This window comes from Odontomachus brunneus, unplaced genomic scaffold (genome assembly GCF_010583005.1).
Source record: "Odontomachus brunneus isolate Ranch 3 - 2012 unplaced genomic scaffold, Obru_v1 Obru_scaffold_252, whole genome shotgun sequence".
In the NCBI taxonomy this organism is placed as follows: domain Eukaryota; kingdom Metazoa; phylum Arthropoda; class Insecta; order Hymenoptera; family Formicidae; genus Odontomachus; species Odontomachus brunneus.
This window is the reverse complement of record NW_022639702.1, coordinates 6,352-17,950: the sequence shown is the minus strand read 5'-3', so window position 1 is coordinate 17,950 and position 11,599 is coordinate 6,352.

The following is an 11,599-nucleotide window of genomic DNA, read 5'->3' as shown; positions in this document are numbered from 1 at the left end:
TATATATATATATATATATATATATATATATATATATATATATATATATATATATATATATATATATATTTATAGTATGGCACATACTGGGACCATCCATAAGCGATATACATATACGTATACATTGATCTACATTAACATTCTAATGTGTACTTCATAATGATTTTTTTATATATATAAGCAGGAAAGTAAATATATACAATCTAAGTTTTCTTTTATGTTTTGGCATTTATCGGTACCACTAAAATATACTTTCGAAACTTATTATAAACAATATACATAACGTGTAATGCAGTATACATGTTTTGCAGTAGCCATATGTATTATGTTATGCAGTTATTAATGGTTTGTATATTTTATGTTAACGATTATATTAAAAAAAGATGTTTTATATGTTATGTAAATTAACAGGACCGCGTAACAGGACTTTTAATTACTTTAAAATATTAAGTGATATCGACTTCGCGTTGTCTAATATATATATATATATATATATATATATATATATATATATATATATATATATAAAGGGCATGTAAACTCCATTATTATAAATCTTTTCTGCGATGCTGATTAATTGTGCCGTGTGTGACCGGCTTCTCGCAGTTTGTAGCCGGCATCGCATCATCGTTGTTAGTCGATTCGATCTCGTGTGATAGTTCGTTCATTAGTTAATTGGCGGTTAATTATAATCAAAGCTGAGCGCAGAGCACAGACATAATTCGTCTGAATGAAAGGTTAAGAGGTTATGTGTCGTGTGATATTCAAGTTAATAAAATGTTCAGATATAATTTTGGCTCAAATGTGGAATAAATAATTTATTAAAATAGGATATGGGTTTTATTATTGTGTTGTGTAATATCAGATAAATATCGTCAACATGCTTGTCAGAATGAGAACTAAAAAATAACTTTTGAAACTTTGTCAGTTTGTATTTAATGCGTAGAATATAAATCTGCAAAAAAGAAGTGTCGCTCTCAAGCGGATTAAAAGTTATGAAATGTTGAAAAATAACACTTATGGGATTAGGAAATCTGTCGTGTCGATGATGCGATGTGGGGTTAGGAAATCTGTCAGCGCATCATAACATTTCATAACTTTTAACCCGCTTGAGATCGATACTTTTTCTTGTAGAATCGTGTTCTACGCATCAAAATACACGATCTGACGAAGTTTCATGCAAATCGATGAGGAGACTCCTCTCCTTCATAATTATTACTGGTTTGAGAAATTATTTTGACATCATAAATAAGATTCAGTATGTTGACATTCCTGGAATATCTTAAAGACATCCCTTTTTGAGAAGTCATTTTTGTGATATCTTTCTGTTCTTAAAAAACGGCGCATTAGATAACATTTTGTTGTCGTTTCGACAGCTTTTCGAAGCCTCTTCATATTATCAGATTCCAGATTCAGATATATTTTAGAGATGTTTTTGATAACTTTTTGCTCAATGGGATGCTTTGTGTCGTTTTTATTTTTTGTACAATTATAGTTATGTAAAGGAAAAAAGGAAGAGAAAAAAGAAAGAAGAAGGAAAAAGGAAAAAACGGAGAGCGAAAATAGAAAATAAAGCACAGACAGATGATTCGAGTGACAGGTAGTCCAAATGTCAGCTTAGGGTGTTAATTTATGTATTGAATTATATTTCTAATGTTTTTAATATTTTTATTGTTTCCTAATATTTTTTGTTTATATATATATATATATATATATATATATCATTACGACTATAATATTTAATAATATTATAGTCGTAGTAACGACTATAATATTTAATTTTTTGGGAAGTATGTGGAAGACATTCCATCTAATTCTATTCTATTTTTCTACATTATTTTCGAAGAAAATCTAATGTCCTTGAGATATTTTTGTATGTTTAATGAAAATATCCGAAGGCTGAAAAATTTGGGTACTTTTTGACATTTTTACTTTTTGCTATTATAATTATCAAGGAGAAAAAAGAAAGAAAGAAGAAAAGAAGAAGTTAAGAAAGGAAGGATAAAGCAAGAACAGAGAATAGAGCACAGGCAAAAATATATAAATGAGACAACACACACACACACATACACACACACACACACACACACACACACACATCAGTGTATCATTATAGTATAATTTTTTCTTAATACTAATTTAATTTCTCAAGTTTTCTTATTTTTCCTCTTTATATTTTCTATAACTTTTAATTTTTCATTCTGCCATATCATTCTCTATTATTTTCTTCATAAACCATCTTTTTATAAGCTATCTTTTAAAAAATTGGTAGAGAATAAAAGAAAAGTCATGTAATCATTTGGACAAAGACTAAGTAAAAATGTAAGAGAATAAGAAAGTATAAGAGAGAAAATATGAAACGTTGAGAAATTGAGAAAATGTTTAGAAAAAACAAGTAATGGTAAAGAAGAAATATGTAAAAATAGAACAAAATTTATCTAAAAAAATTCTTAATTTTCCATAAGTTTTTTTTCCAATTTATTCTTTACTTTCCAATCTTACTCTACTTCTGAATTTATTTTATAAATTTTTTATTCCATGTGTCAGAATTGTTTATATAGAGTGCTTTCCAGTTACGTACACTATGTTACACAAAGTTACCAGTTTATTGGTTGCATATTATCTTACAAGATATTTTAGATAATATGTGACCAATAAACTGGTTTTGTGTATGTGTGTGTCAAGATGTGTTAAGCAATTGAAAAGCACCTATAGTAGGGCTATAATATTTAGACGCGTTTGAGAGATATAAATATATATAGAAGACATTCTATCTTATTCTACTCTTATTTTATTCTATTTTCTATACTTTTCCATGTAATGGAAACGAATAACAATGTATAGAAGAGATTCAAATATAAGAAAAAAGATAAGATAGTTGGGAGAGAATTTTTAAGGAAAATATGATAATTAAGAATCTGAGATAAATTTTTCTATTCTTTTTCATTTTTAACCATTGCAAATTTTCTCCAATAATTTCCCAATATCTAAAATTTTTTATTTTTTCTTTTTTTACTTGAATTCTTTTCTATTCACTTTTATTCCGTTTTCATTACATAGTATTATTCCTATTATATTTTTTCATTCTTTTACAATTTTACTTTATCCATGTAATCTTTTTTATTCTCTACTAATAGCGTGTTCGACTGGTCCTGGGTTAATCGCTCCGAGAGCGATTAATGACGTTATAAGTCTCTACTAGCCAATAATAAAGCTCATAAGTACTTACTGTTCGACCAATAAACACAGGCTGAATAACCCACAGTGGGTTGGGAGCGGTGCACTTGGACACGGTGCATTTGGACACAGCCAATCACAGCACCGTGTGATTAGAGACATTTGTAGGGTCCCTTGGAACAGTGACTTGTGATTGGACTGTGTCCAATTGCCCCGTGTCCAACTGATATACACCCCAGTGGGTTAACCCAGAGCCAGTCGAACATGCTATAAGTTTTTATAATATAAAAAATAGCATATAGAAAAGAATAGTAAAGAGTGATATGGAATAAAAAGGAATAAAAGTTACTAGGAAATATACAAACAAAAAGAGGAAAAATAAGAAAAATCAGAAAAGTGTGGAATAAAAAATATTTAAGAGAAAATTTTACAATGATAAAGGATGGAAAAGAATTAAGAGAGAGAATAAATTAATATTAAATTGCACACGCTTATATTGTTCTACAATATTAATGCGTAGTTCTTTATTGTTGTTGTTGTTACTATTTGCGATTATATCTCATCATTGGCTAATTATTTTAGGGCTGGTTTATGATGACCATAATCCGTTAAAAATTTATGCCGGAATCATAAAAAATTGACCAATCACAGTCGATTATTCATGTATAATTCGACTATGATTGGTCAATTTTTTACGGTTCCGACATAAGTTAACGGATTACATTATAAACCAGCCTTATCTAATCCTCTTATCTAAAGCTAATATTACATTTGTCATACAAGCTTTTTATATATGTTGATTGGTTGACAAACAGAGAACCTAGAAATGCTCTATTCACCCACCAATGAATTTGTATCCGAAAAGCTTGCCGTATGACACACGTAATATTAGCCTTAGACTGCGTTCCGAAATCCACTGCCAGTATTGAAATTCTAAGCCTATGATTGCAATGTTTATGAAACGTCCGCAATGGATGTATGAAACACGCGGCGCTAACTCGGAAACTAACAGCATGTTCGACTGACTCTTGGTTAATTCACTCTAGGTTATTCAGCCTACGTTTATTGGTCGAACAAGTACTTATAAGATTTATAATTGGCTAGTAGAGACTCATGACATCATTAATCGCTCTCGGAGCGATTAACCTAGGGCCAGTCGAACATGCTATAATTCTAATATTAAAATTATATTTAGGTGTTCATTTTAACGGTGCTAACAAAGCATACCCGATGAAAAATTGTTCACGCATAATTATATATAAAATTTGTCCATACATAATTATGTATAATTATGCATAATCATATAAAATTATAAATGATTATACACAGTTATGTATAATTATATGTATAATTACATATAATTGTATGCATAATTATGTAAAATTATACATGGAATTATAGATATAATTATACATGATTATACGTGATTATATATATAAGTAATATGTATTAACATGTATGGACAAATTTCATACATAATTATATATAATAATATAAAATTACATATAATTTTATATGATTCTATATAATGTATGAAAAATTTTTTATTGGGTAGTTAGGCCAGGATTAATTTAAATAATTTACAAGCTTTCCGCAACAATTTATTTTGTATGTTGGAGACAAGTTTTTAATAGTTTATTACAATAAACTTATAACTATTTATAACTATTTATAACTTATAACTATTTGTTTAAACCATTGTTAATGGTTACAAATATTTCTACTTTACCTATGATTTAACATAATGTCATATTTCGGATTTAATATTATAATATATGTTTAACTAAATCATAATTTTTAACTAAACAGTTTGTCAATCAAAACTGGAAAAAGAAATATATGTAGAAATAATCTATATAATATTGCACATTATAACATAGACGTTATACTATATTATTTAATATAACTTAACTTATAATTATTAACTATAGCATAACTATAAACTATAAAACAAACATAGAAATAATCTATTATATTGGCTGCGTTCCGAAATTCATTGCCAGTACTGAAAATCTATAGTTCATGTCACGTATGCTATAGAATTTGAGCACTGACAGTGAATTTCGGAATGTAGCCATTGCACACATGGCAATATATAAGTGTTAGTATATTATTTATAGCTTATAGGACGTTTTGGAATATGATCCTATTGTATAAAGTCAACTACAACAGCTCCTAACATGTAAGGTTATATTGTTTTTGTTGGCAACACTACAGTAATCTCAATTCTTGTCATTTCTATCGAACCTCATTTGAACCCTACCTTAAAATTTTATTGGATAGGGTTCAACTTCAAATTTGGTACTTCCACCGTAAGAACGCTTACCTCAACCCGATTCGAACCCTCGATGGAAACTTAGTCAATGGCTGCGTTCAGAAAACAGCTGATTAAGGAACGGTCAGTGATTATTGGTCCTTAGATCCCTAACTTTAGATCAATTACGTTGACTAATTACTCAACCGTTATGTAACCGTTGTGTCTCTTGAACGCACCCATTGACTAAGTTTCCATCGAGGATTCGAGTCGGGTCAGAGTCGAATTAAATTTGTTCTTTTTCGCTGCACAGCTGCACTGATACAACAAGTTAGAGGGAGACAAATATATGTTTATCTCACTTCAACTTGTACTAGTACAGCTGTGCAGCGAAAAAAAACAAACTTAATCCGACTCTGACCCGATTGAAACCCCCAATGGAGTCATAGAGGCCGTAATCGTTAACTTATGCTGTAATTCATAAGGAATAGACCAATCGCACTTGACTATTCTTGTAATAATCGACCGCAATTGGTCATTTTCTTATGGATTACAGCATAATTTAACGGTTACGGCAATGATATATGGCTTTAGTCTCGATCCACAATAAGTATAGTAAGCGTTAAGTTTACACAAGCCAATCACAGTCAAATTTAAGAAGAATAATCGACTGTGATGGGTCAATTTCTTAAGGCTTAAAGCTTAATACACCTATTGTGGATCGGGACTAAAGTGTGAAAAGTACAAGCAACACGAACAAACCTCGTGTATCATTTGTTTTAAATTTTTGCTTGTCATGCGTGCAATATGTGATAATATAATACAGATATACAGAATTATTATATTTAGGATTGTTTTAAGGTGTTTTTCTTTGTATGGGCAATAACATAAAATTTCCTACTCAAGGTAATTGAATGTGAAAAGTATATGTATATATATAAATATATATAAATAAATTATAGACTAATTTTTACAAGCTCTTTTAGGAGACATGTTATAATAATTACAAATAGTACATAATTTCATTCTAGGTTTCCAGACTTAAAATAAAAATGTTTGTATTAGTTTTATTTTCTGATAATGTATATTATATTTGCAAGAAAGCAGATATAATAGAAAGTAAAAGTGGTTGCAGCATTAAATATAAAGATAAGAAACGATACACTGGCAAAATTATTGCCTACAATGGTAAGTAAAACATAAATTATTTACTCCAGAAAGCCAAACCTACAGCTCAGTAAACGCTAATTAATAGTAACATAATATCAATTTTATAATTTCCTATTCAATACATAATTCGTGTTAATAATTACATTGTTGAGTGAGAAATTATAACATTGATGTTATATTACTGTTGATTAGTATTCACTGGGAAGAGATAGAGGCTACATTTTGAAATTCATTGTCACTACTAAAAATCTATAATTCATGTTACGTATACTATAGAATTTTAATACTGGCAGTGAATTTTGGAACGCAGCCAGAGAAGAAGAGAGAAGAAGGAAAATAACATTTTTTAGTATCTGGTATAAGGTGCATTCTATTTTACACATAATATATGTATTACCTATAATCAGTGTTGCAATGTATCTAGATAGATTGATTTAATAAAAATTAAATTGAAAGTAGATACATTTATCTAATTACAATATCTAGATGCTTTTTGTATATCTTTATTTGTAACTAGTTAGATTTTTCATTTTAACTGTATCTGTAACTAATTTCATTTTACCTTGTATTTGTATCTAAGTTAAAAACTTTAGATATAGATAGAAAGTAAAATAAAATTAGTTACAGATACAGTTATTGAAATAAAAAATCTGTCGTGCCCGTGTTGTCGGGACACGAGAAGAGTTCGAGATCGGTGATGCGGGCGCGGCAGGGTGTGTGGCGGTGGGTGCGAGATGTATTCAATAATAGTACTACGTTGAGTAGTTTTAAATATAAAAGGTTTATTTGATAAGTACACTTGTACGTGTTTAATTACTACTCCCGTTCTTATTAGTAATGTGCGAACCGCGCGTTAGTCGCGCATGTCGCGGCGAGAGACCGAGGTGTTAAGTCTGACGCAAGTGGTCTTCTCCGCTCTTTTATAATATTGTTTAGTCTTGTCGGAGGGGGTGCCTGGCGACAAGAAGATTACCATATTTGGTAATGGTTTAATGCATTTCGAATCGAGGTCCGAAATGCGGAATGTGCAAGGTGGTGCTTATCGCAGCACTTGCACATCCGCTTCCTTGTTGTGGCGCAATCGAAACGATTCCTCATGAAGTGTTTCGAAAGCGCTAATACTATTCGCGATTATAACAAATCTAATTAGTTACAGATAAAGATACACAAAAAATATTTAGATATTGTAATTAGATATGTGTATTTACTGTAATTAGATAAATAAATCTATTATAATTAACAAATATATCTAGATACAACACTGCCTATAATATACATCGTATATACTATAGGTAAATTGGCACATTATGTATAAAACGGAATGCACCCATAAATTTTATTGACAATTTGCTAATAAACACAATAGGATTTGCTAGCAGAGTATGATGACAGATTGATATTAGATACTGTGCAGGATGTGCATTCCCATTATTTATTTATATCTTATTCACATTATTCTTTTTGCTTAGAAAATTATGAAAAATTGGTAACTTTAAAAATAAAGTATGAAAATAATAGCAATATCGACAATGGAGAACAATCTAGTAAGTAAAACTGTATTATTACAAATGTATAAGTTATAAGACATAAAATATATATTTAATGCTCTACTATCTCGAGTAGCCATATTAGTTTTATGACGTCATAACCAAGAAATAATATGCAATGTTTCTTGCGAAATGTGACATCATTTTTTACTTTCCTCTTAAAAACAATAATTTCGTAATTCTGTTAAATGCAGAAAACTAAGATATCTGGCCGTATACAGGCCAGTATTCATAGTCAGACCTTATATTTAAGACCGTCTTAAGTTCACCTTCAGATACTCCATAGCCAATGAAATGATCCATACAGCATCTGAAAATGAACTGAAGACGATCTGAAATATAAGAACTGACTATAAATAACAACCATAGGATTATAAAATAATTCCTGAAATATCAGGTCACATTTTAGCTATACTTAGACAGCCGTAACAAATATTTTATTCAATCAATAAATTGTTGAAAATTTAGTTTGACATTGAATCTTCTTTCTTAACGTTATTTTTCTCTTTTCCTGATTTTCAATGTGAATTTTACGAATATTTATTTATTGCTCAAGCAAAATGAAAATGTTCGAAGTATTATACAGCAAGTATGCTAAAATAATCAAATATTTTATGAGTATATCTTTTTATTTGAACTTATATTACAAAAATTCTTGGCATGTTTTCTCGCTTCTGATGTCATCAAACAAGGATAATTGCAGCTAATATTGATAATTAGATCTAAGAGCTTTAATCGTCAATAGTTTTTGTGTTTAAAGTAGCTCTTGTTAGAAATTACGTTCTGAAATTTTATTATTAATATTATAATAAGAAAATATATATTTATATTGATGTTTCAGTACCTATTGATGAGTGCAAAATGCACATTGAAAAGTTACATGTCTGTGATAATGTGAAATACATAAAACCAAAGAAGAAAGAAATACCACGAATTACGAGTAATATTATTGGTAAAAATATCCATTTCTTGTTTTGCACTCTAAATTAAGTTCATTTAAGTTTATTATAATTTTTCTGCCACAATTAATTTGGTTTGAACGTGAATTTTTATTTATGATATTAGAAGCAAGAAAACACGCGCTTTAAATTCTTGCAATGTACGTCACAATTAAAAGTTGTATTTGTGAAATGATATTTGATTGAAGTCAATCGGCAGTTGATTTTAATTGAGCAAGCAGTCGATTAAGCATCTCGATTGAGAATAGTCTAGATTAATGAAATACTTCGAACATTTTCCTTTTGCTATATGCAATCAATAAGTAATTGTAAAATTAATATGAAAAAATCATGGGGAAAGGTAAAGAAACCTGGGGCACAATGTGATCATGTGATATAATGAGACATGCCCGATAACTTTTTATCGAACAGAGATATTGCCGTATAATAAGGTATTTTGTAATAATTATGGTTAGATTTCTGACCACGTGCTGTTATCAGTTGTCATGTTATTTTTATCTGGGACATAGTGTATATATAATGACCCACAGTGTATATATAATGACCTATTATTTTAATATGGTTATTCTTTAGCACCTTAATTTAAAAAAGTATGATTTTTAGTTAAAAACTTTAATTACAAGTTAATAAAACCACATACTGTTAATGATATGATGGAACATAATATTATAAATACAGAGAAAATATCGTTTTTAGGTAAATATGAGGAATATTGAAAATATTAAATATTGAAAATTATAATTATTTAGTGCATATTATTAATATAATAAAAAATTATTTTAGGTCTAGAAGATAACAATAATTATTCCATAGGATCACCTGCTTTTAATGATATAATTTACGATTCAAAAGATGATTTTAGTCAATATCCTATAAAACTTCAAACTGATATTCAAAGCAATTCAGATTTAAATATGGATTTAATATGGAATTAAATGAGTAAAGTAACAAAAATTATATATTGCATATAAACTAATTATATTTTTATTTTATTACACTTTAATTTCTGTTTTAATTTTTTTTTAGATTTTGGACAATTAGATACTGAACAATCCAAAAATTTAATTATTTTCAATACTGCTAATAATAATGGATAATTCTTCATTTCTAGTCCGATATTAAATTAAAAACATTTATTTTCTTATTCAGATTAGAATGTGATACAGGGATGTTCCTGTACAATCACACAACTCACTAATAGAAGAAAATGTATTTGACTTAGTTCAGAATCAAGATATTATATTTTATGATAATAATAGCCTTGATGATGTGTTATTTCCAGCTCGCTTTAATTTAAAAAATATTCGAGAAGAAGGTAAGAAGTAATATTATATTAAATTATAATTTTTTTTTTAATGAAAATTATCGTTACAACTAATTATATAAAGTTGTAATTTATAATAGTATTTCTAATATTTTTGTAGAAAACACGCTTGTTGCAAATGATGCAATGACATTTCATATTATAATAATCTCATAGTGACATCACATCTGTGACAAAGCGGACATTCGTATATCACTATAATTTCGCTGTGATGTCACTGTGACTTAACTTTTTTTTTCTATTTTTTCAGACACCTTATGTAACTATACATAACACACCATGAACAATATATAATAAATATGTTAATTGTTATGTTCTTGAATAAATTATTGAATTCTTAACACGAAAAAATAATAAAATGTTATTAAAATTAGTAATATTAATAATTTATTATTGATATTAATAAACGTTTATAATTAATTTCTCGGTTATTATTGCGAACATCGCAAAACGATATTTATGTTCACCTCAACTTGTTCCACATTCCCGCAAAATTTACGGAGAAAAGTCTGAGATACAGTGTATATATAATAACGTATTATCTTAATAGTAAAGTATTTCTATATCTTAATAGTATAAGTTATTCTTTAGCATCATTTTTTATTATTAATAATTAATAAATTATTAATATTATTATTATTATTAAAATATTATTAATATATAAAAAATATAAAATTGTAATACGTAACACAGTAGCTAGTATCTACCCAATAAACATTAAGTAATAATAATATAACATCAGTGTTATAATTTCTCACTCGACAATATAAATATAATATAACGTGTGTATTATGCAATAATTAAATACTGTTGAGTAAGAAATTATAACATTGATGTTAGGTTACTATTACTTGATGTTTACTGAGCAAATATTAGCTACTATGTTATGTACATATTAAAAAATTTTTTCATGTTAAGAATCTTATAATTTATTCAAAAACATAATAATTAATATATTTATTATATATTGTTCATTGGTGTGTTATGTATATTTATACGAGGGTGGTCTGAAAAGTTTCCGACCTCAACGTGAAGATAGCAGCACTTGTAAATAAAAGCTAGTGAATTTCGTTGTTCATCTGTTGACAGTTACTCACCGAAGTTTCAGCCATTTTGGACTCGCAGTTGTTATGTAACAGTCGTTTGAGTAAGTTGATGTGAGTGTTTT